This window comes from Callorhinus ursinus, unplaced genomic scaffold (genome assembly GCF_003265705.2).
Source record: "Callorhinus ursinus isolate GAN/ISIS: 27379988/994484 unplaced genomic scaffold, GSC_fseal_2.0 scaffold53, whole genome shotgun sequence".
Classification (NCBI taxonomy): Eukaryota; Metazoa; Chordata; class Mammalia; order Carnivora; family Otariidae; genus Callorhinus; species Callorhinus ursinus.
The window spans coordinates 8,346,374-8,368,909 of record NW_027397115.1 but is presented as its reverse complement, the minus strand read 5'-3'; the positions used below and the strand labels follow the sequence as shown (position 1 = coordinate 8,368,909).

The 22,536-nt window shown below is 49.6% G+C and overlaps 2 long non-coding RNA genes across 5 annotated transcripts in view; one reads left to right on the top strand and one right to left on the bottom strand.

Annotated features, from left to right (window-relative positions):
• Positions 1-22,536, top strand: part of LOC112809879 (uncharacterized) — a 63,768-nt gene that overhangs the window by 31,317 nt on the left and 9,915 nt on the right. For 3 of the 4 annotated variants that reach the window (XR_012375608.1, XR_003204684.2, XR_012375610.1), the window contains exon 3: positions 22,436-22,535. The exons of the other annotated variant lie outside the window; for it this stretch is intronic. This is a non-coding gene — a long non-coding RNA (uncharacterized lncRNA). The remainder of the gene's footprint in view (positions 1-22,435; position 22,536) is intronic. 4 annotated transcript variants of the gene reach the window in all.
• On the bottom strand, positions 6,467-10,734 carry LOC141371015 (uncharacterized). Its single transcript, XR_012375617.1, has 2 exons — positions 10,400-10,734; positions 6,467-7,242 (listed from the first exon to the last, which is right to left on the bottom strand). It is a non-coding gene; the product is annotated as an uncharacterized lncRNA (long non-coding RNA).

Below are 22,536 nucleotides of genomic sequence, written 5' to 3'. Positions count from 1 at the left end.
TGTTTATTTCTAGAAAAGCTCCTCACCCTTTCCCATCAGGTCATGGGGGCCAGGATGGCTGACAGCATGGGTGACTGGGGCTGGACATGTCACTTTTTCGCTCCAACCGAGGCAAGCCGGGGGAGGTGAAATGGGCAGGTGGCACAACATCTGTGCACGTGTGAGAGAGAACACAGTCCCCGAGGGATAGGCCAGGTTCTTACCCCCATTGTACAGATGAAGGAGCCAAGGCCCTGAGAGGGGAGTAGCATTGCACGCGTCTCCCGCCAGGGGATCGGGAATTGGCAGAGATGTGATTGAACTCCAGCCTGTGTGGCTCATGACCGCTCACAGCCCCCACCCCGCCGGCGCAGGAGGGGGTCAGAGGCAGATGCCTGTGGCATGCCGGGCCCCTGCACATCCGGAAAGGAGCCTGGGGTTGAATCAGAACCAGGTGCGACCCCTCTCGTCCTCCCCCAGGCTGTAAGTAATTACCTGCCCGGGTTAATAGCGCCCACTTCCCCTCACCTTTCATCAAGGCTCCAGAATTGCCAGGCAGTAATTAACCCTCAGAGCACCTCTCTGAAGTTGGCACTGGAGGCAGACATGTTATTAAACCCATTTTTCTTTTACAGGTGGGTAAACTGAGGCAGAGCTCATTGAGGCCTGGGAGCCTGTGGTACCCTCATTACTCAGCAGCCCAAACCAGTCTCCACTTTCTTCCCACAGTCGAGCCGAGGGCCTGCCCCCAGGTGCCCCTCCTCCCGAGGGCTGAGCTGCAGCTGAGAAGCCTGTAGGTCCTGGGCCCTCCTTATCCCTGCTCCCTTGCCTCTCCGAAGCACAGGAGCATGGGCATGGGGCCGAAGCAAGGAGCTGACATCTGGCTGTGTTGTGTGGCCCTGAGCAAGCCGTTGCCTTTCTCTGGGCCCGTTTCCTCCTCAGTAAAAAGAGAGTGACCCTACCCACTCTGCGGGTTTGTCCGAAGCAAAAAGCCTGGAGCCTACCTCTGATCCATCTCCTCTCCCTCCCCTTGCTCTGGCCACACTGGCCTCACTGTTCCTTGAACCCTCAAGCCACTTCCAACCTCAGGGCCTTTGCATGTGCAATGCCATCTGCCTGGAATGTTCTTCCCTCAGTCTCCCCACGGCTGGCTCCTGCTCATCTTCCTCAGCTCAAATGTCACCTCCTCAACCTAGAGTGCCCTCCCCCCAACCCAACCCCTCACCCTGTTGTTTTTTTTAATACTGAATGGTACTTTATTTATTTATTTTTGGATTTTTTTTTTTTTTATTTTTAATTTTTTTTAAACCCTGTTTTATTTTCTTAAAGCATCTGTGAAGGCAACTCAGTATTTTCGTTGTTTGTTTCCTTTTCAGCCCCACCAGGCCAGGGGCTTTTGTCTGCTTCATTCACCGTGTATTCCCAGGGCTCAGCTCACTGTCAGGCACACAAGCAGGTGCTTAAGAAAGGAACGCTTTCGGGGAGGAGGGTAGGGGGATGGGTTAGCCTGGTGATGGGTATTAAAGAGGGCACGTTCTGCATGGAGCACTGGGTGTTATGCACAAACAATGAATCATGGAACACTACATCAAAAACTAATGATGTAATGTACGGTGATTAACATAACAATAAAAAAAATAAAAAAAAAAAAGAAAGAAAGGAACGCTTTCTCCACTTCTCCCCTTACTGCCTCCAAGGTCAGCTACTAACTGGCTGTGTGACCCTGTGAGCTTTGTTCCCCTCCCCCTCGTTCTGTTTTTTGTTTTAGTTTTTTTTTTTAATTAAAAAAAATTTTTAAAAGATTTTAAGTAATCCCTACAGCCAATGTAGGTCTCGAACTCCCATAACTAAGGATGAACCGGGCATCACTCTGTAGAAGGGCTCAGGTAGTTTTGACATTCCCAGGACCTCAGCTTCGCATCTCCCCAGGTCACGGGGCTTGAGAGCAAGAGGGAGGGTGAGGGAGAGCAAGGCCTCCCTGCTGTTGCTCTGGCCCTCCCCTGCTGCCTTGGGTTGCTGGGCTCTCTCTGGGCAGATCCCCATGACCAGCCACCCCCCTCCCTTGGCACGTCTGTCAGCGCCCTTGGGGGAAAGAATTTGGAAAGGGGAGGAAGAGAGAGGAAAGAAACCAGGGTGCAGGGGATGGTTCCCACACCTGTGTAAATAATTTGTCATCTTAAAACTCATCAAATATGCTCACCTTTAATGCCTGGTTCTTGGACTTGTTTTCCTTGGCACGGCCACCACAGGAGTGGAATTTGGGCCGAAGGGAGCCCAATTGTCATCTTCTAAGCATGTTCCCAGGCCAGGGGGCCCAGGATGGCTCAGGCTGACACTCCACTTCCGTCCCCAGAAGTACCGGAAGGTTCCTGGGATTTGGGGAGCAGCCGCCAGTTCTGGAAGCTGTCCCAGAATTCTGGAATGTTGGAATATTTATACGGCCTCCTGCCCATTTTCCAGAGGAGGAGCATGAGGCCCAGAGAGGGGAAGGGGTTAGCCTGAGGTCACACAGCATGCCAGGATGAGCTAAGGTTTGCCGGCAGGAGGTGGGAAGTTTATGAACAGGTCATTTTCAGGTAAAGCATCCCAGTCTCCTGCTGGAGAGCCTCCTTTTCCCACATCTCAGTCCCTGAGGTTTGGGTGGGGTACCCCAGGACCCCGTTTCCAGGAGTGGGCCCGTGACCAGGTCTGGCTCCAGCGATTAGCACAGAGGTGGAGTTGTACCTGAGCTTGTCCTGTGAAACTGGATCCTGGGATTTGGGTTGCTAGGAACTCTTTGTGAAGGAGATGCAATTTTCCCATTGGATTGAGAGTGAGGGAGTGACAGCCCGGGGCATCAGAGGACATTGCAGGGGGAAAGAGGCTGCCAGAGAGAGATCAACACAGAGCCGGCTAGGGTTTGAACCCCTGGAGCCAGCCACACCTGAAATTGGACACCCTTGGGCTTTTTAGTTTTATCAGCCGCTATTGGCTGAAAACAGTTGGGCTGGTTTTCGTCACTTGCACACAAGAGGTTCTGACTGACCCAGAGGATGGGTTGCGGGGGGGCGGGCGGGAAGGGAAGAGATTCCAGGCAGAAAATATATAGCATGCATGGTGACCGCGGAGCAGGGGTCCCTCAAGAACAGGGAGGAGACGGAGGAGGCACCCGAGGTGAGTGGAGGAGTAAGTCGGTGGTCAAGGTAGGAGAAGGGGGGGTATCCCCTGCAGAGGGAACAGAAACCTGGTGCAGAAGCCCACAGGGGTGACTCGTCAGTGAGGGCTAACCATGGACCAGCTGTGTGCTGGGTGCCAGGGGACACAGAGACAAAAAAGACAAAATTGAATCCAGCTACTCCCTCACTGCCCCAGCTAAATGTGGGCCCCCGTGTTTTTGGAGCTGAGCCTTCACACGTCCATGCTTTCATGTCTGCTGTGCCCTGCGGGCATGCTGCCTCCGACACTCGAGTGTTCTCCTCACTGGCCAGGGACACGTCAGTCCCCATGTCATTGTTGTCGAGGGCGCCTGGACAGAGTGACAGACTGCATTCCCACCAGCAATGTAGGAAAGGTTCGGTCGCTTCCCATCTTCACCAGAACTTGGTATTGTCAGGGTTTTTGGTTTTGTTTGTTTGTTTGTTTTTAATTTTAGCCATTCTAGTAAGTGTATACTGGTATGTCATTGTACTATTAACTTGAATTTCCCTAATCATGAATGATGTTGAGCATCTTTTTTTTTTTTTTAAAGATTTTGTTTATTTGACACACAGAGCAAGAGTGCACAAGCAGAGGGGAGGGCAGAGGGAGAAGCAGGCTCCCCACTGAGCAGGGAGCCCGATGCGGGACTCGATCCCAGGACCCCAAGATCATGACCTGAGCCAAAGGCAGATGCTTAACCGACTGAGCCACCCAGGCGCCCCGATGTTGGGCATCTTTTATGTGCTTTTTTGTTGTTTGTTTAGTTTCTTTGGTGTCATGTCTGTTCACACTTTTTGTCCATTTAAAAAATCAGATGTTTTTTTCTTATTAATGGATTTGGAGAGTTCTTTATACATTTTAGATGCAACTCAGGCCTCTGTCACATATGTGATTTGCAAATATTTCCTCTCTATGGGCTTGTCTTTTTGTTCTCTTAACAGATGGGGGAATAACATTGTCTTGTTTTCACTGTGATGATTTTTCTGGTTATCTTTGATTTGTGGCAGGTGTTCTTTTTTTTTCAAGTCTAGGGGTAATAGAAAGTGTTTCCTTTTAAAGTAAATGTATTTAAATAAAAAAGTAAGTCAACATGAAGAAAAATATGAAGTAATGGCAGAATTGGAAGGCAGACTGAACAGAAATCATGAGGGCAGGGGTGCCTGGGTGGCACAGTTGGTTAAGTGTTCGACTCTTGGTTTTGGCTCAGGTTGTGATCTCAGGGTCGTGAGTTCGAGCCCTGTGTCAGGCTCCACGCTCAGCGTGGAGTTTGCTTGAGATTCTCTCTCCCTCTCCCTCTGCCCCTCCCACTCGTGCTCTCTCTCCCTAAAATAAATAAATGAGGGGCACCTGGGTGGCTCAGTCGCTAAGCGTCTGCCTTCGGCTCAGGTCATGATCCCAGGGTCCTGGGATCGAGCCCCGCATCGGGCTCCCTGCTCCGCGGGAAGCCTGCTTCTCCCTCCCCCACGCCCCCTGCTTGTGTTCCCTCTCTCGCTGTGTCTCTCTCTCTCTGTCAAATAAATAAAATCTTAGAAAAATAAAAAAAAATGAATGAATCTTTTAAAAAAAATCACGAAGGCAGTTACTTAAATAACTGAAGTGTGGGCAGCTCCGATTCATTTCACCAGCAAATATCGAGTAAGCACATACCACGTGCCAGGCTGTGTCTCACTTAGGTGCTGGGATACAGTGATGCGCAAGAGGAATCCCTTTGGTGATGATTTCTGTCCAGCGGGTTACTCTTTATCCTTCAAAAGCCAACTCGAATAACCCTTCCTCTGTCTGGCCCTTGCCGTACCACATTGCATTGAAATTTTCTATATGTTTTTGGGAAATTTTCTATTTTTCTGGGTGTCTTCCTGGGAAGGAATATATCTGGTAGCTTCTGATGGGGTTGCACAGACCCTGGTGCATAGATTCCCGATAAATAGTGCCTCGTCAAGTAGACACTGTTACGAGGTGCCAAAGATGAGTTTGCTGATTTGACTGGTTGACATCAGCAGGATCTGCCCCAGTGAAGTAGCCCCTCGCAGCTGCATTCTGGGCCGGCCCCATGCAAACCAAGGTCATCCTCCTTGGCCTTCTCTCCCACTGACAAAGACGGCAAGAGGAAAAAACGTCCCAAACCCAACACCTTCATCTCCCCTCTTAGCTCCCCATCCAGTGCCCATGGATGCCATCTCTGAGTGACTCATTGATCCCACAAATACTTGCCGGGCAGCTCTTTGCTCTTACCTGGCCCCAGTGACCACTTCACCCGACCTCCCATTACTCTTCCTCCTTTCCTTTCACTCCAGCACATCAGTCTGCTTCTGTTCCTCCGACACACCAAACTCATTCCCACCCCCGGGCCTTTGCACTTGCTGTTCCCTCTCTCGAACCCCCTTTCTCTATCTCTTTGCATGAGTGGCTGCTTCTCCACATTCAGTTCTGAGCTTAAATGACCCCTCCTCAGCGACCCTCCCAGGCCATACCATCAAAAGCCTTCTCCCCAACTACTTTTTATTGTATCATTCTGTTTTTTCTTTGTAGCACCAAAGACTCTCATTTCAGAATTGTTTTCTGCGTTCACTTGGTTTTTTGCCTGTATCCCCGACTAGAGGGTCAGTACCATAAAGGATTTTGGCCTGGCCATCTAGCTCTGCAGTGCCTGGCACAGTGCCCACACATAGTAGGTCCTCAATAAATATTTGGTGAATGAATGAGTGCATGAACGAATGAGTGCATGAGCTCTCCCTTCCCAAGACGCACTCCAAGCAGAGTCGAGCCCATCAGCTCTTGTGTCAGGCTAATAGCCCTCTGGGCTCTTTCAGAGTGGGACCACAGGTCCTTCTCCTGGCCCCGATCTGGCCCCTGTGCCCAGCCCAGTGCTGGGTGCGGTCCACTGGGTCCTCCAGGCTTGTGTCCTGCCAGCTGCCCAGCTTGGGGGGGTGTTCCACCAACCTCGGAACTGGCCTGTTGTTCCCAGGACCTCCCGAGCCGTGGACCATGGAAGGGCCTGGAGGTAGCCATGTGGGGTGCAGCCACCCTGCGTGGAAACTCATCATCTCATCATGAGACTCATCTCAGCTCCCTTCCCGTCCTCCTCGTTCTGCCGCGGGAAGGAAAGTCTCCATGTGAGGCCTGTGTGTCTTTCCCACCTTTCTACACCCTGTTCTTTCTTTTTAAGAAACAGAGAGCAGAGCCAGTGCCAAGCCATCAGCAGCAGTGGTGTCCGCCTTTGTCTCACTTCTTTGTCTAATCTGCTGAATATCTTTGGATTTCCAGCAAGTGCCTTGGGTTGGGTTCCCCTAGAAGCAGATCCCGAAGAGAATTCGTTGAAGTCAGATGCTTTATTTGGGAGGTGACCCCCGAAAACACCGGTGGGGAAGGAGGGACGTGAGGGAGGAGGGCAGTCAATGCCGAGTGTCATCGAGCAAGCGACCACCATGGGCAGCCAGGGCTCACTCTGCTGTGGACCTCTGGTGGAGACCGTGCACCTCTGAGCTCTTCCCCCTGGGGGTGGGGGAAAGGGTGGAGACGGAGCCCAGGAATGTAGACATCCTCTCCTGCCAGTCCAGAGTTGAGGGCGCCTCCCGGGAGTGTTCATTCCCAGCACCTCCAGCCTGCCGCAGGTGGGCGGAGCCCGCAGGTGAAGGACAGGTGCTTCGCGGCTGGAATTTGGTCTGTGGGAGGGGAGATGGGCGGAGCCCGGGCAGCAAATACCTCACCCTTAAGACCGGCTGCTCATTTAAAGCAGAGGCAAAAATGTTTCCTTTAAAACTAGGTTTAAAGAAAAATTGTAAAAGCAAATTGAGTTTGGCGAACGCTGTTTTTGAGGGCATTTAAAAAGCAGACATGTCTCGTCGCCTTCAGGACCCACCAACATGGGTGTGTTCAGGGTGGTGAAGAGACCCCCGCAACTCCTCCCAGCTTGCCTGCCTCGCACCCACCCCGACGTGGCCCTGTGCCCCTGGGAATCCTGGAAATGGGCCAGGAAGCGTGAAGCCCTTTGTGACTCAGGGTCTGTCATCGCTAGGCCTCTCTGCTCAAAGGGTATGTTCTAAAGTCCCAGGAAGGAGTAAATTTGCCAAAATGGGCAAGACAGTTCTGAAAAAGAAAACCCAAGAGGAGGACTTGTTGGTGCAGACAAAGGCATAGTATGGCATGGGCATAGCCGTGAGTAAATACATCGAGAGTCCAAAAACCGACCCGGCTGCTGCCTATGCCGCCTCAGGGATGCGAAAGGCTTTGGAAAGAGGGCAACATTCATTAGCTTGGATCTTTGGATTACGTCTGGGCTGGGGCACCGGCTTCCCATTAGGGTCCCCATCATTGGCCCTCCCCTCTGATCCACCTGCAGGGGCACTGGGGAGACTCACCCTCGGGGACCCCACACGGCCCATGTCTACCCCGGAAATGTCAGAAGCCCCAGTTCAAGATGAGTTGGGTAACAGGGGGCCCCAAGGATTTCCTTCCCTTTGCAGTTCTCTTTGATTCTTCTGAGTAGCCGGCAGAGAGAGCCTTGTATGGATGCTAGTGGGCCTTGCCGCTTACGCAGAGCTTGCTCACCTGCCTTTACGAGGCAGAGCAGACCTCAACCCAGAGCCCTCGGCCCGCCACAGGATCCAGCTAGAATTTAATCATGCTGTTTCGTGATCATTGTTTTTAAGGTTACTTTCCGTCTGTAGAAATGAATACTTGTTTTCCCTTTCTGGTTGTAATACAAATCATTTAAAAATCATTTTACTGGGGCGCCTGGGTGGCTCAGTCAGTGAAGCGTCTGCCTTCGGCTCCGGTCATGATCCTGGAGTCCCGGAATCGGGCCCCGCGTCAGGCTCCCTGCTCAGCGGGGAGCCTGCTTCTCCCTCTGACCCTCACCTGCTCTCTCTCTCTCTCAAATAAATAAATAAACAAACAAAATCCATAAAAAAATAAATAAATACAAATAAAAATCATTTTACTGACACACGCTATAAGAAGGACGAAGCATCCAGAGTAGATGACTCCATGGAGGCAGAAAGCAGACTGGGAGCAATTGCATGATGGGTGCGGGGTCTCCTTTTGGGGTGACGAAAATGTTTCGCAACTAGTTAGAGGTGGTGGTTGCACCACATCGTGAACGTACCAAATGCCTCTGAATTGTTCACTTTGAAATGGTTGATTTGACGTTACGTGGATTTTACCTCAGTAAATTGTTTTTAAAAAACCAACCAAGCCAAAAAAAAAAAAAAAAAATCAAGTTTACTTAATAAAAAGTACTCATGTCTTTAAAGATGCCTTTTAAGTGAGGTGTGGAAGTCCCGGGCTTAAGAGGATCCGTCTCACCTCCTGGCCTGGGTTTGTGCCGTGCCCAGGCCTGGAATGGCCTCTCTGCTCACTGACAGAATCCTGCCCATCCCTGGGAACGCAGGCCAAGCCTCCCCTCTGCAGGAAGGCCTCCTGATTCCAGAGGCCCCGCAGGTGACCAGAGCAATCAGGTGGGCCCAGCCCTGCAGCCCTTCGGACCCAGGTGCGACACCCAGACCAGCTGCTTCCCAGCAGAGCAGAGTCTCCTAACTTTGGGCATGTTGCGTAACCTCTCCACGAGGGTCTCGGCTTCCTCGTCTTTAAAATGGGTGTTCGTGATTGTTCTTATTTCACGAGATTGAGTAACCACATAGAAAGTCTGTGGACAGGGCCTGGGGCCGAGTCGGTCAAGCGCTGAACACACCATAATTGCATCTATTTGTCTCCTGTTTCCTGAACCGTAAGCAAGGGCTTGGCCTTCAGGATCTCTGTATCCATAGTTCACACACGGGGCTCACAAACAGTAGGCTCCCCAGAACGGCCTGTTGACTGAGGCCCGAAGGAATTCCTAGAACCCTGCCTGTTTCTCTCAAGCTCCGCTGCCCTTACCCTGGTCCAGTCCCCCCTTCATCGCTCAGCTGGACTATTGCAGTCACCTCCTCCCTGGTTTCCTGGCTTCTGCCCTACCCCCCCCCCCCCCCCAGTCCATTCTCCACACACAGCCGGACGGATCTCATTAGAACCTAAGTCAGATCCTGTTCTTCCCCGGCTCAGAACGTTGCCAGGGCCCCCACCTCGTCCAGAGTAAAAACCAAAGTGCTCCCCATGGCCCAGAAGGCCCTGCTTTGTCTGCCCATTCCCTGTAACTCCCCCAGCCCTCACCAACGCCTAATCTCCCTCGTCTTGGCTCCAGGCACGATAGTCTCCTTGCTGTTGTTCTAAAACTCCAGGCCTCCACCTCCAGGCCTTTGTGCCTGCAAATTCCCTGTGCTGAGGACACTCTTCCCCGGCTGTCACCCACTGCTCACTTCCTCACCTCCGTCAGGCCTTGGTTCAAATGCCCCCTGTTCAGGGCAGGCTTTCCCTGGCTGCCCAGATTTTCTTGGACTCCAGAGCTCGCTTCCTCCCTGAGGAAAGGACCACGGCTGGGTTTCTGGGCCCCACCCCCAGTCTCAGGCAGAGGAGAGGCTCCCAGGCCTCTTTCTGGACCTGTGGCCCGGGGCCAACTGTGGAGGCAGGCAGCACCCAGGCTCTATCTCGTGCCGAGGCCTCTGCTTACTTGCCATGGGAGGTGGCCCTGACCTGCTCACACGGGCTTCCAGGGTGCCCATGGGAAAGCCCCAAGTCCTCCTCCACTTACCTGACTTGGGCTGACTCAGACCCTCACCCCCGGCCAGAGAGAGCCGCAGCCGCCCCGGCCCGCCCCTTGATGGGAAACAGCGCTGTGAGGGCCTGGCTGGGCCAAGCACTGACTCACCTCACCCCGCCCAGCCTCTGCCACTGGAAGTCACACCTCCCTCTGGCCAGAGACACTCCAGCCCTCTGCTCCCAGGGAGCTTTCCCACTCTGCCCCTTTGCCCAAACTGCGCTTTGGCCGGCAGTGGCCTTCTTGCCGGGAGCCCTTCTGTTCCTTTCCAGCCCAGCCTGAGGGCTGTCTCCTGCTGGGAAACGTTAGAGGTTGCTCTGGGCCAGAAGGGTAAAGGGGGTAGTGGGAGAACTAATACTAATATACTCATAATACTATTACCCTACTAATAACAGCTATTATGCACCAATAATATGGAGTCACCATGTGTACTGTGGGTCAGGCACTGTCCTACACACTTTATTATATTAACTCATTCAACCATCATAGTCATCTTCTGAGGTAGAGACTTTCATTTCCCCGAGGCATGGAGTGGTTAGCAACTAGCCCAAGATTTCCAGCTGGTTAGCAGAAGAAGGATTTGAGTCTAGGCAGTCTGGATGGCAAACTCACCCGCCAGATCAGGAGAACGGAGTGGGGGCCCTGAGGCTGGAATCCGGGGAACAGGGGAGGGATGCCAGCCCTGGGGTTCTGTGTCAGTGGCCCTTCCTGCCACCAGCGCAGGCTGGTCCTCATGTTCCTCCGTCCAGGTGAAGCCTCAGAACACACGTTCTGGGCCATCCACAAACAGCTTCAGAGCAGCCCCGTGGCGCAACAGTGACCAACATCCATTTTACAGAGGAGGAGACTGTGGCCCAGAGAGTAGCAGGATTTGCTCAAGTTCACAGAGCTAGGATGTGGCGGAGCCTGAATTCAAACCCAGGATTATTCTGACGCCATAGGCCAGAGTCCCTTCTACTGGGTGGTGACCTAGCATCTCAGTGAAGAACAGGGCAGGACCCAGAGGCCAGAAAGAGCCTAGAACTTCAGTTCTCATCACCGCCTCTCTCCAGCATCCCACTAACAGCCACCCACCCAGCCATCCATTCATTTATTCATCCATCTGCTCATAGACCCATCCACCCACTCATCCACCAGCCAGACATCTATCCACCCATCTGTCCATTATTCCATCTAGCTCTTCCGTTCACCCTTCCATCTGTCCATCCACACTTCCAACCACCTATCCTTCTATTCATCTGCCTACCCATTTTTCTGTCCCTCCCACATTCTATCCTTTTATTTATTCATCCATCCATCCATCCATCCATCCACCCACCTACCTACTCACCCATCCACCCATACATTCATCCACACATCCATCTATCCCTCCACACATCGTTCATCCACACATCCCACGAATGTTTATTTAACTGATGGCCGCTATGCCCAAGCCTTCAGATCACTGTCTCTTGAGCCAGGAGAAACATGCCTAATTAGGTTTCTGTTTATTTGTTATTCCAGGAAGGCTAATTGTGGGGTTTGTAAACAGCCCTTTGATGCCTGCGGAGTTACTTAAGAGGACAGTTAAATAAACAGCCTCTGGGTGGAACAGTCAGTATTGGTACACAGCGGGTCCAGAGTCAGGACCTGCCTTTGACAGTGGGAGGAGAACTGAGCTCCGGACAGCGCAGAGGCTTTGGGGTCAGAAAGGAAGTCGGAATAGTGGGAACCGTGGCAATAATAGCTACCATGCACTGAATGCCTACCGTGTGCCAGATGCTATGCTGAGCGCAGCCCTCACAGCAATTCCAGGTGATGGGAACCATTATGATCCCACTTACGGAGGGGGCGGGTGAGTCCCAGGGAAAGGAAGCCATGTGCTCTCGGTCACACAGATGGGAGGTCCCAGTGTCACAATACCGATCTAGACTTGTCTGTGTGCAGCAATGAGGATAATAATAGTAAATAGTTATAGAGCACTCACTATGTGCCAGGCACTGTTGTAAGAATCTTCTTTACTCACTTAATACTCACACAACCCTGTGAGGGCAGTACTGTCATTGCCCCCATTTTGCAGATGAGAAAATTGAGGTTGATAGGCATAGAGTGACTTGCTAAGATTACTGAGCTAGGCAGTAGCATTTAAGTCAGGAAGACTCAGCTATACATGGTTGGCCAAATATTTTTTTAATCGTTTTTTAATCTCTCTATCTAAAAATACTATAAAAATTTAACTTGGCTATGGCTTTTTTGTTACTTAATTCAGGGGTTGGTAAACTTTTTCTGTAAAGGGCCAGATAATACATGTTTTAGGCTTTGTGGGCCATGTGGTCTCTGTTGCAATGGCTCAGCTCGGCTGTGGTAGCTGGAAAACAGCCACAGATAATATGAAACTAACGGGGGTGGCAGTTTGCCAATAAAATTTACGTACAAAAACAGGTGGAGGGTGAGATTTGGCCCAAGGGCTGTAGTTTGCCGACCCTTGACTTTGTGCATTGCACCTGTATTTCTATTCACCAAACCATGTTCTCTTGCCCATTTATGAGCAACATAAAGGATTTTCAAGGATAATTTCAATCATTGCCCAGTTTCACCTCCAGGCCATTTGCTCACCACATGCCCTAGGCGCCATTTACCCATTTGCCCACTATTGGCAGCTTCTGAAACAGTTTGCAAATTCCTGAGATTAATCTAATTCTTTTATTCATAAGGTCAATAAATTAATGACACCTGTGAGTGGTGCTCAGCCTCGCCGCTTCCCCACCAGGGACACTGAGAATGCTAAGGACCCTGGGAATGGTTCTTTTCTACACCCAGTTCTATAAACTTCTTGTTAGGAAAAAAAAAGTCATAAAGTGAAAGGAAGTCCTATGGCTAGGGTTCTAATACTATTTCCTATTGGTGACAAGAACAAGGAAATGAAAGGATGACTGGCAGAGATGTTACAAAATGTTCTCAGGGCTAGTGGGAACAGAACGGGGAAAGGGCAGAAAGACCCCCTTTGCTCTTTATCCCCAACCCCTCCCCCTCAACGTCTATTTCCCAGACTCAGACAAGTTGTCAGCCTAGGGGAACAGCATGTGGTCACTCCAAAGTTAAAAGATAAATGACAACCTGGGTAAAAATATTTGCAACATAAATGTAGACAAATGACTTCTTTCCATAATACATAAAACGTCTGCTGAACAATAAGAAAAAAAAAAAAACCCAATCCACTAGAATAATGGGGCGGTGGAGGGGAACAGGCAATTTACAGAAAACAAAATATACATGGCAAACATGTAAGATGGTCAACCTTGATGGTAATCAGGCAAATGCAAATTTAAAAAATTATTAGATAACATTTTCCACTTCTCAGGCTGACAAAAATAAAAGAGTAGATAATGTAAAGCGTTCAGGGGACCGTGGGGGAGATGGCCACAAGTCACATACCGCTGCTGGGAGGAGTACAAAGGGCCTCTCAAGAAGACAATTCTACAACGTCCAATAGAACCGTAAAGTCATATTTTCTAGAACTCAGCAGTTCCATCATTTGGCATCTCCCTTAGAGAAACATCAGGCACAACGAGTATATGCCAAAATGGTTGTTGGAAACAACTTAAATATCCATTGATTAGGGAAGGGTGAAGCACCTTGCAGTGGTCTGAGGACTCCCTGTCTTTTGAGGCAGAGCCCGCCCTCCTCTACCACTGATGGTAGACCTGCTAGATGCTCACTCTTCCCAACCTCCCTTGTATCTAGGGATTGATCATGTGACCCAGGTTCCATCAATCAGGCAGGCCCACCCAGACTTGGAAAAAGGGACAGTCCATTGGGAGCAGAGATGTCTTACCTGACCCAGAATTTATGATTTGGGGCACTGTCCCTGCTGACCTTGAAACCTGGTTCTCCCACCCTCCTGGCCTCCCCAAATCTCCTATTTTAACTTGAACTTTCCCTCAAGTATAGCATACCTACATCCAGAAAAACGCACAGGTCATAAGTGATAACTTGGCGGATCTTCCTAAGGGGGCACAACCGTGTGACCAACCCCACATCAAGAAACAGGACATTCTAGGCCCCTTTGTGCCTTCTTCCAGCCATGACTTCCCCAAGGGTAACCAAGGGTGGTGGGTCTACTTCTAGTACTTAACATAAGTGGAATCAAGCTGTATGTGTTTGTGTCTGGCTCCTATCTCTTCATGTTAATGTCTTTGAGATCCATTCATGTTGTTGCATACAGTTGCAGATCATTCATTCTCATTGCTGGGCAATATTCCATTGTCCGGATGTGACTCAGTTCATCCATGCACTCTCCTACTGAGGGGTATGTGATTATTTTCTAGTTAGGGGCTATTTATGAATAGGGCTGCTCTGAACATTCTTGGCCTTTTTGTGAACATCTGCCTGCATTACTGTTGGGTATAAACCTGTTGCTGGGTTACATGGTAAATGCATGTCTCACATTATCGGAAACTGCCTGTTTCTGAAGGCCTCTACCATTTTGCATTTCTCCCGGTCATGCATAGGAGTTCCTTCTGGATGCTCCATGTCATCATCGGCTCTTGGCATTTTTCCATCTTTTCCACTTTAACCATCCTAGTGAGTGTATAGTGGTATCCCACTGTGGCTGTAATTGGCATTTCTTTGACAATTAATGATGTTAATTAAGCACCTTTGCCTGTTTATTGGTCATTTGTTAAGTCTTTTTGTGAAATGTTCAAGTCTTTGCCCTTTTGGTCTATTGTATTGATTGTCCTTTCCCCCCAAAACTCCTTTTAATAGATTATTTCGCTGTGTAAATGACGATATCAGCCAGGGTTCTCCAGGGAAACAAAATCAAAGCAGGAATTAAGGAACTGGCTCGTGCAATTGTGGAAGCTGGCAAGTCTGAAATTTGTAGGGCGGGCCAGCAGGCTGCAAACTCAGGCAGGATTTCTAGGTTAGATTCTAGGGGCAGAATTCCTTCTCCAGGAAACCTCAGTTTTTGCTCTCGGGGCTGTCAAATGTTTGGATGAGGCTCACCCACATAACTGTTGGTAATTTCCTTTATTTAAAGTTAGTTAAGTGTAAATGTTAATTACATCTACAGAACACCTTCCCAGCAACATTTAGACTAGTGTTTTGACTGAACACTAGTCTAAACTATGACAAGCAACCATAGCCTAGCTAGGGGGACACATAAAATTGAACCATCCCAATTACTCAGAGTTGTTTATTTTGAGTCCTACTCTGAGCCCTGTCTGATCCACCATTTGTCCACACGCATACACACAGACTTGTGCACACACACATGCATACCTACACACAGACACCCCCAATGTCAATAACAGTGGTGTGTAAATGCACAGAAATAAGTCTGGAAGGATGCAAACCAAACCTGTTATATGGCCGCCCTGGGGAGTATCCAGGATGGAGGTCAAAGGGAATTTTAACCGTAAGTTATCATAGTAAAGAAAAATTTGGAGAGTGTAATTAAAGTGTTAGTCATGTAATTGAAATTAATTTTAAGTGGGAAAACTTTTAGAGAAAAACAAAGGAATCATTAAATCCCCATTATTCATTCACCAAATATTTCCTGAACACCTGCTATGTGCAAGTTGCTGGAGATGCAGTGGGTAAGATGGGCAATCTCTGCAATTTCTATCCTTGTGGAGCTGACACTATTGTGGGAGGAGTCTGGCAAAAAAGAAGTAAATAAAGAAATGAGAAGCTAATTTCAGAGAGTTTTAAGGAGTATTCTGAAGCTAGGTAAACCAGGTACAGAGACAAAGAATGAATGTGGACATGGGGTTTTGTTGGATTGGGTGGTCAGAGAAACCCTCTCTGAGGTGACATTTGAGCTGAGTCCTAAAGGAGGAGAAGGAGCTGGCTTTGGAAAGAGGTGGCCAACTCAGCAAGTGCAAAGGCCCTGAGGTTGGAACACATCAAATGGGATAGCAATGCTTCTGACTTGGAAATTGAGGCCTAGAGAGGGAAAAGGACAGCCCAAGGCCACAGCATAGACATGGTGGAGCCAGATGGGAACCTCTGCTGCCTGCCCCAAGCAGAGCTTTGTGCTGGTGCTGAGCTGCCTGTCCAGGATGGAGGCCTCCAAGCTGCTTGAAGGGCCTTATCCATACTCCTCTCCAGCAATCTCCCTATGATTTGAACTGAGCGGTGGAGACCCAGCCCCTAGGCTTGGGCCAGCCTCGCCCTGTAAGCCAAGGCTGGCAGCACTGCAGAGGGCCATCTGAGGGCCTCACACTCTTCGTCTCTGAGCTGGAGGGTCAGCAAAATTTACCGCCACTGTCTTACCAAATTATAAGAACATCCAGGGAGGGTGCCCAGAATAGACACTTTCCCTGTACCATCCCATCAACTCCTGGTAAGAGCCTGTGAGAGGCTATCATTATTCCCATTTTATGACTGGAAGCACTGAGGCTCAAAGAGATTCAATACCTGACTCCAGAGCCTGTGTTCTTTACCCTTGGTGAAGAGTCCAGATCCTGTTCCTCTAGCTTTCAAGGCAAGAGGAAGGACATCTTTTTTAGATGACAGAGCCCCAGATGGGAAAAGATGATCCTACCTAGGCCTTCATTATATAGATGGGAACTCCGAGGTCTAGAGAGGGAAAGGAGCCATTCCCTGACTACACAGAGCCAGAGCTCGAGCTAGGTCTCCCTGCTCCCACTACCTGTCCAGATTTATCCCTCTATTCCCCTCCACCCGCTTCCCTCTCTTCATGAAGCCTTGACTGGCCTCTAGGCTATTGCTCCAACATGCCAATCCCAGTCCCTGCCCAGGGCCTTTGCACTTGCTGTTTCCCCACCAGATCTGGTCCATCACTTCTCTCTTGCCTTCCTTGACCGCTCCATTGACAGTAGCCCTGCATTAACTCTTCCTATCTTGATTTATTTCTCTGCTTAGCACTTCTCACCGTCTCTGTCATTATAGTACATGTATAACGTTTACTGTCCATCTCCCTTCCCGGAATATCAGCCCCTTGAGAGCAGGGACTTTATTTGCAGCTCTTTTCCCAGTGCCCAACGCAGGGCTTGCCCCTCATAATGCTCAATATGTGCTTGTGGAATGGATGGATGGATGGATGAATAGATGGGTGATGGGTGGATGGATAGGTGATGGATGGAGAGATGGATAATGGGTGGATGGGTGATGGATGGAGGAATGGATGGGTGGATGGGTGGACATTTCTTGGGCTCTGTGGGAGGAGTCCGGCACTGGGTCTCCCACTTGGCTGTTCTGACTCGCTTCCTCTGGCTCTAATCCTGAGCAGGCAGCTCTGGGGGCTTCCACAGGATTGGGCAGGAGTCACTGTTTCTTGCCTTTCTCTGAGGCTGGGTAAACAAAAGCCTTTGTTCTCCCTCCCCTGCCTAGTTCCTCTACAGCCCAGGGCGGGAAGTTGCTGGCGAGTCAGCTGGCAAGTGAGTTACTGCAACTTAACTTTGAGGCTTAACCTGTCAAGTTGGGCCCTGGGGCCCTTGGGGTCCACCGTGGAGCTGGGCATGATGGGGGTGTGGTGCGGGCACTGTGGCCAAGGCACAGAGATGGTTCCTACCTGGGCAAACCCCAGAGTCTTCTGGAAAGACTGTGGTTTTGGAGGTGGTGGGCAGCTACGAGGTGAAATTGGCTCCGGGTTCTCTGCAGACAACGTGGGTCAGTGTTTCTTCTTGTCCCCCAGATTGTCCCCACGGCAGGGGACGAGAGAAGGGGCCCTCGCTGGGTGCTACAATGGTCCTGTGAGGGTGCTGCCATCACAATCCCCCTTGCACAGAGGAGGAAACTAAGACTAGTTAGCACTCCCAGTTGGAAACCAAACTGGATGGGTGGCTCTTACCCAGCTGGCTTGTCTCTGCCAATCAAAGACAGTGGCCTTTTGTCAGTTTCCCTGTTGCCTTTGTCCAGGGCAGAACTGGATCTTAGTCAAATAAACTCAAAGGCTAGGGGGTCACTGCAGCAATGACTGGAGAATTTGGTACCCTCAAGCCTGCCAACCTCACCAGGACATCCTTGAGGAACCTCCGCCATGAGCGTGTTGTCCTGCGTGCTCTGGAGCCCAGTTCCTGCAGCCCGAGCAGAGAACATGGAAGAAGTCTGGGACCTGGGTGTGGCAGCTGAGGCCCACGCGGCTGCTTCCTGCCTATGTCTCTGGCTTCTTCAGCCTCTCCGCCTAATTTCACCCCATGCCCTGAGCTATTAGTGATTTTCTGCCCATATCACGTGGTTTCCTGCCCCTGTCTGCCTTTACACAGGCTTCTTTTCTACCAAGGATGATGCCTTGGTCGTTCTCCCCCTGACAGACCTTGAGACAGGATCAAGAGCAAGGAGTTCTCCCCCAGACAGACCCTGAGACAGGATCAAGAGCAAGGAGTTCTCCCCCAGACAGACCCTGAGACAGGATCAAGAGCAAGGAGTATATTTGGGAGGTAATCCCAGGAAGCACCCATAATAGCAAGGTGGGTAAGGGAAACAGGGAAGAAGCAAATAAATCGTGTTTTCCATCTGGTCGCCACTGTGGGCAACTGAAGCTCAAACCCACTGGGGGGCTCTAGGAGCCAGTGTAGAACATACACCCCAGAGTTATTCCAAACAAGGGGTGAGGAAACTGGCTATGTGTCCTCCAGCTCCCCATTCATCATCAACTGAAGGCCAATTCCAGGGGCATCAACTTTCTGGAACTTCTGGCCAGGAACATGGCCACAGCCAGACCAGATCTCTCAAGCAGAGTCAGAGCTATTTGCAGCAAGTAGGAATAAGCATCTAGGGAATGTGGGTGGGCACCAACAGCATCTGCTACAGATGTTTACTAGTCCCTGATCTTTTTCTAGCAGACTCTTACTGATCCTTCAAAACCCATCTTTTACCCTGCCCCCCCCCCAAATCAGCAAACCACTTCACTCCATTGCTCCCATGCACTTTAATATTTGCCTTTATCATAGTGGATATAATTGCCCTCTTATACCCCTGCCTGCCCCACTGAGGAGGGAACAACTTGAAGGCAGGGGGTACGTCTTGGAGGTTAAGCACATACAGGTTGGTGTCACAAAGTCCTGAGTTCTACTCTCTTGGCCTCAACTCCGGTTGTTGCATCTGTGTCTCCAAGGGCCAGGTTGTTATCAGAAATGTACAGGCAGAGGGATTCAAGTTATGCTTTCAGCTCCCTGGCATTTCTGTTTTCCCTTGAAGCTTCTTGCTATCTCTGCCATGGAGATTTTGGTTAAGCCAGTGGGTCTCAGTCCTTATAACTCCTCCTCAAAATCGCTTGGAGAGCATTTGAAAGCCTTCGGCGGCTAGAGCCCCACCCCTGAGATTCAGATTCGGTTTTTGGAGCCCGGTTAAACCTTACTGATAGTGTGAAGTCTCAGGGAAATTCCCTTGGGTCAGGGGCATTCAAGGAGAGAGTTTGTCATGAGGTCCTACGTGGAAGGTGGTGGGGGAGGGGGCAGGTGAGGGTCCGCGCCAGGGGAGGGGCTGAGGGAACCATGGAGGATGCAAAAATTAGCAACTGGAAGCAATGAACTAAGACATCTCACAGCCCCATGGTTAGAGCTTAAAAAACAAACCACACTGAGTGAAAAATGGAAAAAAGCAGACCAATGTTTTGTCACCTTATGATGTAAATGGACTGAGCCCCACCACAAGACGATGCTGTGCCTGAGGTGGGGGTTCTCACACTTCTCACGCCAGCCGGGGGGGGGGGGGTGAGCCAGTGCCCGCCCCCACCCCCAGGCCACTGCAGCAAGATTGCTGAGGTGGGTCCTAGGAACCAGTATGTTTAAAAATACGAAGGCGGGGCTGCGGACCACAGAACACAGGGCTATGATTGTCTCAATTCTTCCTCCCCAAAGGGTAATTTCTCCAGTAATGATGTTACAAGGGCAAACCTATGTTGAGGGCCTACTGTGCGCCAGGCCCTGTGAGAAGACCTTTACTTGCATTATCTCACTTTAGTTTCAAATAGCCCCTAGGTGGTAGGGACTTTTATAACTCCCATTTCATAGATGGGGAAACTGAGGCACAGAGTGGCTAAGTCGATGGCTGAGGACTCACAGCTGTTCAGATAGCAGAACAGGCTTGTACTGGGGTCTCTAAGTCCGACACCAGAGCCCTTGGCTGCCCCCGTCCTTCCTCCTCTGCAGTTACTCTCTCTGATGCCTTTTGACCCACTCAGTTCAACAACTGCAAAGAATTGACCCACTCAGTTCCACAAGGAATTCTTGTTGCTGATGTTGTTTCTCCCCATAAATCCCTCGTGGTCTTTTTTTCCCTATAACCTCAGCACACAGACAAACCACACATCATAAAGGCTGAGCTTTTGGCTTCTGGATGTGAGAGCTTCACTCCAGGGAGCATAGCTGCATAAGGCATGTTTATTAGGCTTATTTTAAATTGTTCCCCCACCCCCTCTGAAAGGCAGGAAGTCTTAAAACTACTTCTGCCCAAAAACAGCGCTTGGAGGCGCCACCCTGCCCCGGAAGCTCTCTGACCTGCCTCACAAGGAATTATTAATTATGATTTGTTTTTATAACCGTCCACTTGGAGTCTGGGTTGACACGCTCAGACTTGTCTGTCCTTTAAAAGAAGGAATCAAAGTTTCATGGAAATCAGTTATACTTAATTAGTGGAATTACTTGGGCTCTGTCCTGGATTTGCTGTGTGACCTTGGGTACACCCCTTCCCTGTCTGGGCCTCTGTTTTTCTAGTTGTACAAGGACTGTGAACTAACATCCAACACAGGGTTTAGAATATATATTTCCCTTGGGGCGCCTGGGTGGCTCAGTCGGTTGAGTGTCTGACTCTTGATTTTGGCTCAGGTCATGATCTCAGGGTCATGAGATCAAGCCCAGCGTGGGGCTCTGCACTCAGCTGGCAGTCTGCTCGAGATTCTCTCTCCCTCTCCCTCTGCCACCCCCCACCCCGCTCCACCTGCACCATGCTTGTGTGCACGTTCTCTCTCTAAGAATAAATAAATAAATCTTTAAAATTATATATATATATTTCCCAAACGTGAATGTACCAGGGGTATATGAAATGGTTTTAAGTTGTACATGGATGGACATTTTATAAGTTGTATTGCTTACTTTAACTTTAAAATTTAGGAGTGTTATAACATTTCATTCATAAATGCAGACATTTTTGGTCACTGGGATGGCCACAGGGAGAAAGAGCTCTGTTTCACATAGTTACTCAGGTATCTTGACTGATGGGGGCTGATCTGGTAGCTCCTAAGTTTACCCTGGGGATCAGCATCCAGCCAGAGAGAGGAGAGGTTGGAGAAGGCACCCATCAGCCCAGAGTGACACACATACATAACATGTCCCCTCACATTCCATTGGCCAGAACTAGTCACATGGTTCCACCCAGGTGCAAAGCCAACTGGGAAAACGTAGTCGCCTGGCTGGGCAGCTACTTGCCTATAGCTCTGCACTTTAGAGGTAGAACATGAGTCCTGGGTGGACCTTTGGCCACTTCTGCTTCAGTATTCTCTTTTTAAATGAACAAGTTGTGGAACAGAGCTTTGCCACACCACTTATTGATAAATTAAAATAAGATTTACAATTTTCTACTAAGTGGGAGGACTCATTCTACCCAACATTGAGACTTACTGCACAGCCATGGCAATCAAGACAGTGTGGTATTGGCAGAGGGATAGACACACAGTCAATGGGATAGAATAGAGGGCACAGAAATAGACCCACACAAATACATGCAAAAGCAATTCCCTGGAAAAAGGATAACCTTTTCCATAAACAGTACTGGAGAAATTGGACATCCATTGGCAAAGAGAAAAGAATCTTGGCCCAATGAAGGCCCCTCATGCCTTATACAACAATTAACTCAAAGTGGATCATGGACTTAAATGTAAAACATAAAAGTATAAGAAAAAGCCCATAGAACTATAAAACATTTATTTATTTTATTTAAAGTAGGAGAAAATCAATCTCGGGGATCTAAGTCTAGGCAAGGAATTATTAGACTTGAATGCCAAAAGCACACTTCATAAAAGGAAAAATTGATAAATGGTACCTCATCAAAATCAAAACCTTTCCTCCGTGAAAGACCCTGTGAAGGATGCAAAGACAGGCTATGGGCTGGGGGAAAATATTTTTGAACCACCTGACTGAGGACTGGTGTCTAGGAGGTATCCACAACTCTCAAAGCTCAGTAAGTAAAAAAAAAAATCCAATTAGAACATGAGCAAAAGGCAGGAGAAGACATTTCATGGCAGGGGATACCCAGGTGCCCGTGAGCACATGCAAAGGCATTCAGTGTCAGTAGCCATCAGGGAAATGCAGCTGAAGACCTCAGTGAGATACTACTACACATCTATTCCACCGACAACACCAAAAAATGATAAGAATGCAAAGTGTTGGTGAGGGTTGGAGAAACTGGGTCACTCCCGCATTCCTGGTGGGAGTGTAAAATGGTACCGTGTTCTAGAAAACAGGCAATTTCTTAAAATCTACCATATGAGTCAGCAATTGCACCCCTGGACGTAGAAATGAAAACTTATGTACACAAGCGTTCATGGCAGTTCGATCCCTAATAAGCAAAAACTAGAAGCCGCCCCCATACCCTTCGTAATGAATAGCTACGGAAATGGCGGTACATCCGTACGGTGGGATGCTACTCAGGAACCAAAAGGAGGCAAAGGTTGATCATGCAACAATGTGGTTAAATCTCCAGGGAATTATGCTGAGCACAGTCGATCCCAAAGGGTTCCATACCACATGATGCCCTTCACGTGTCGTTCGTGAACTCACACCACTCTAGAGATGGAGAATAGG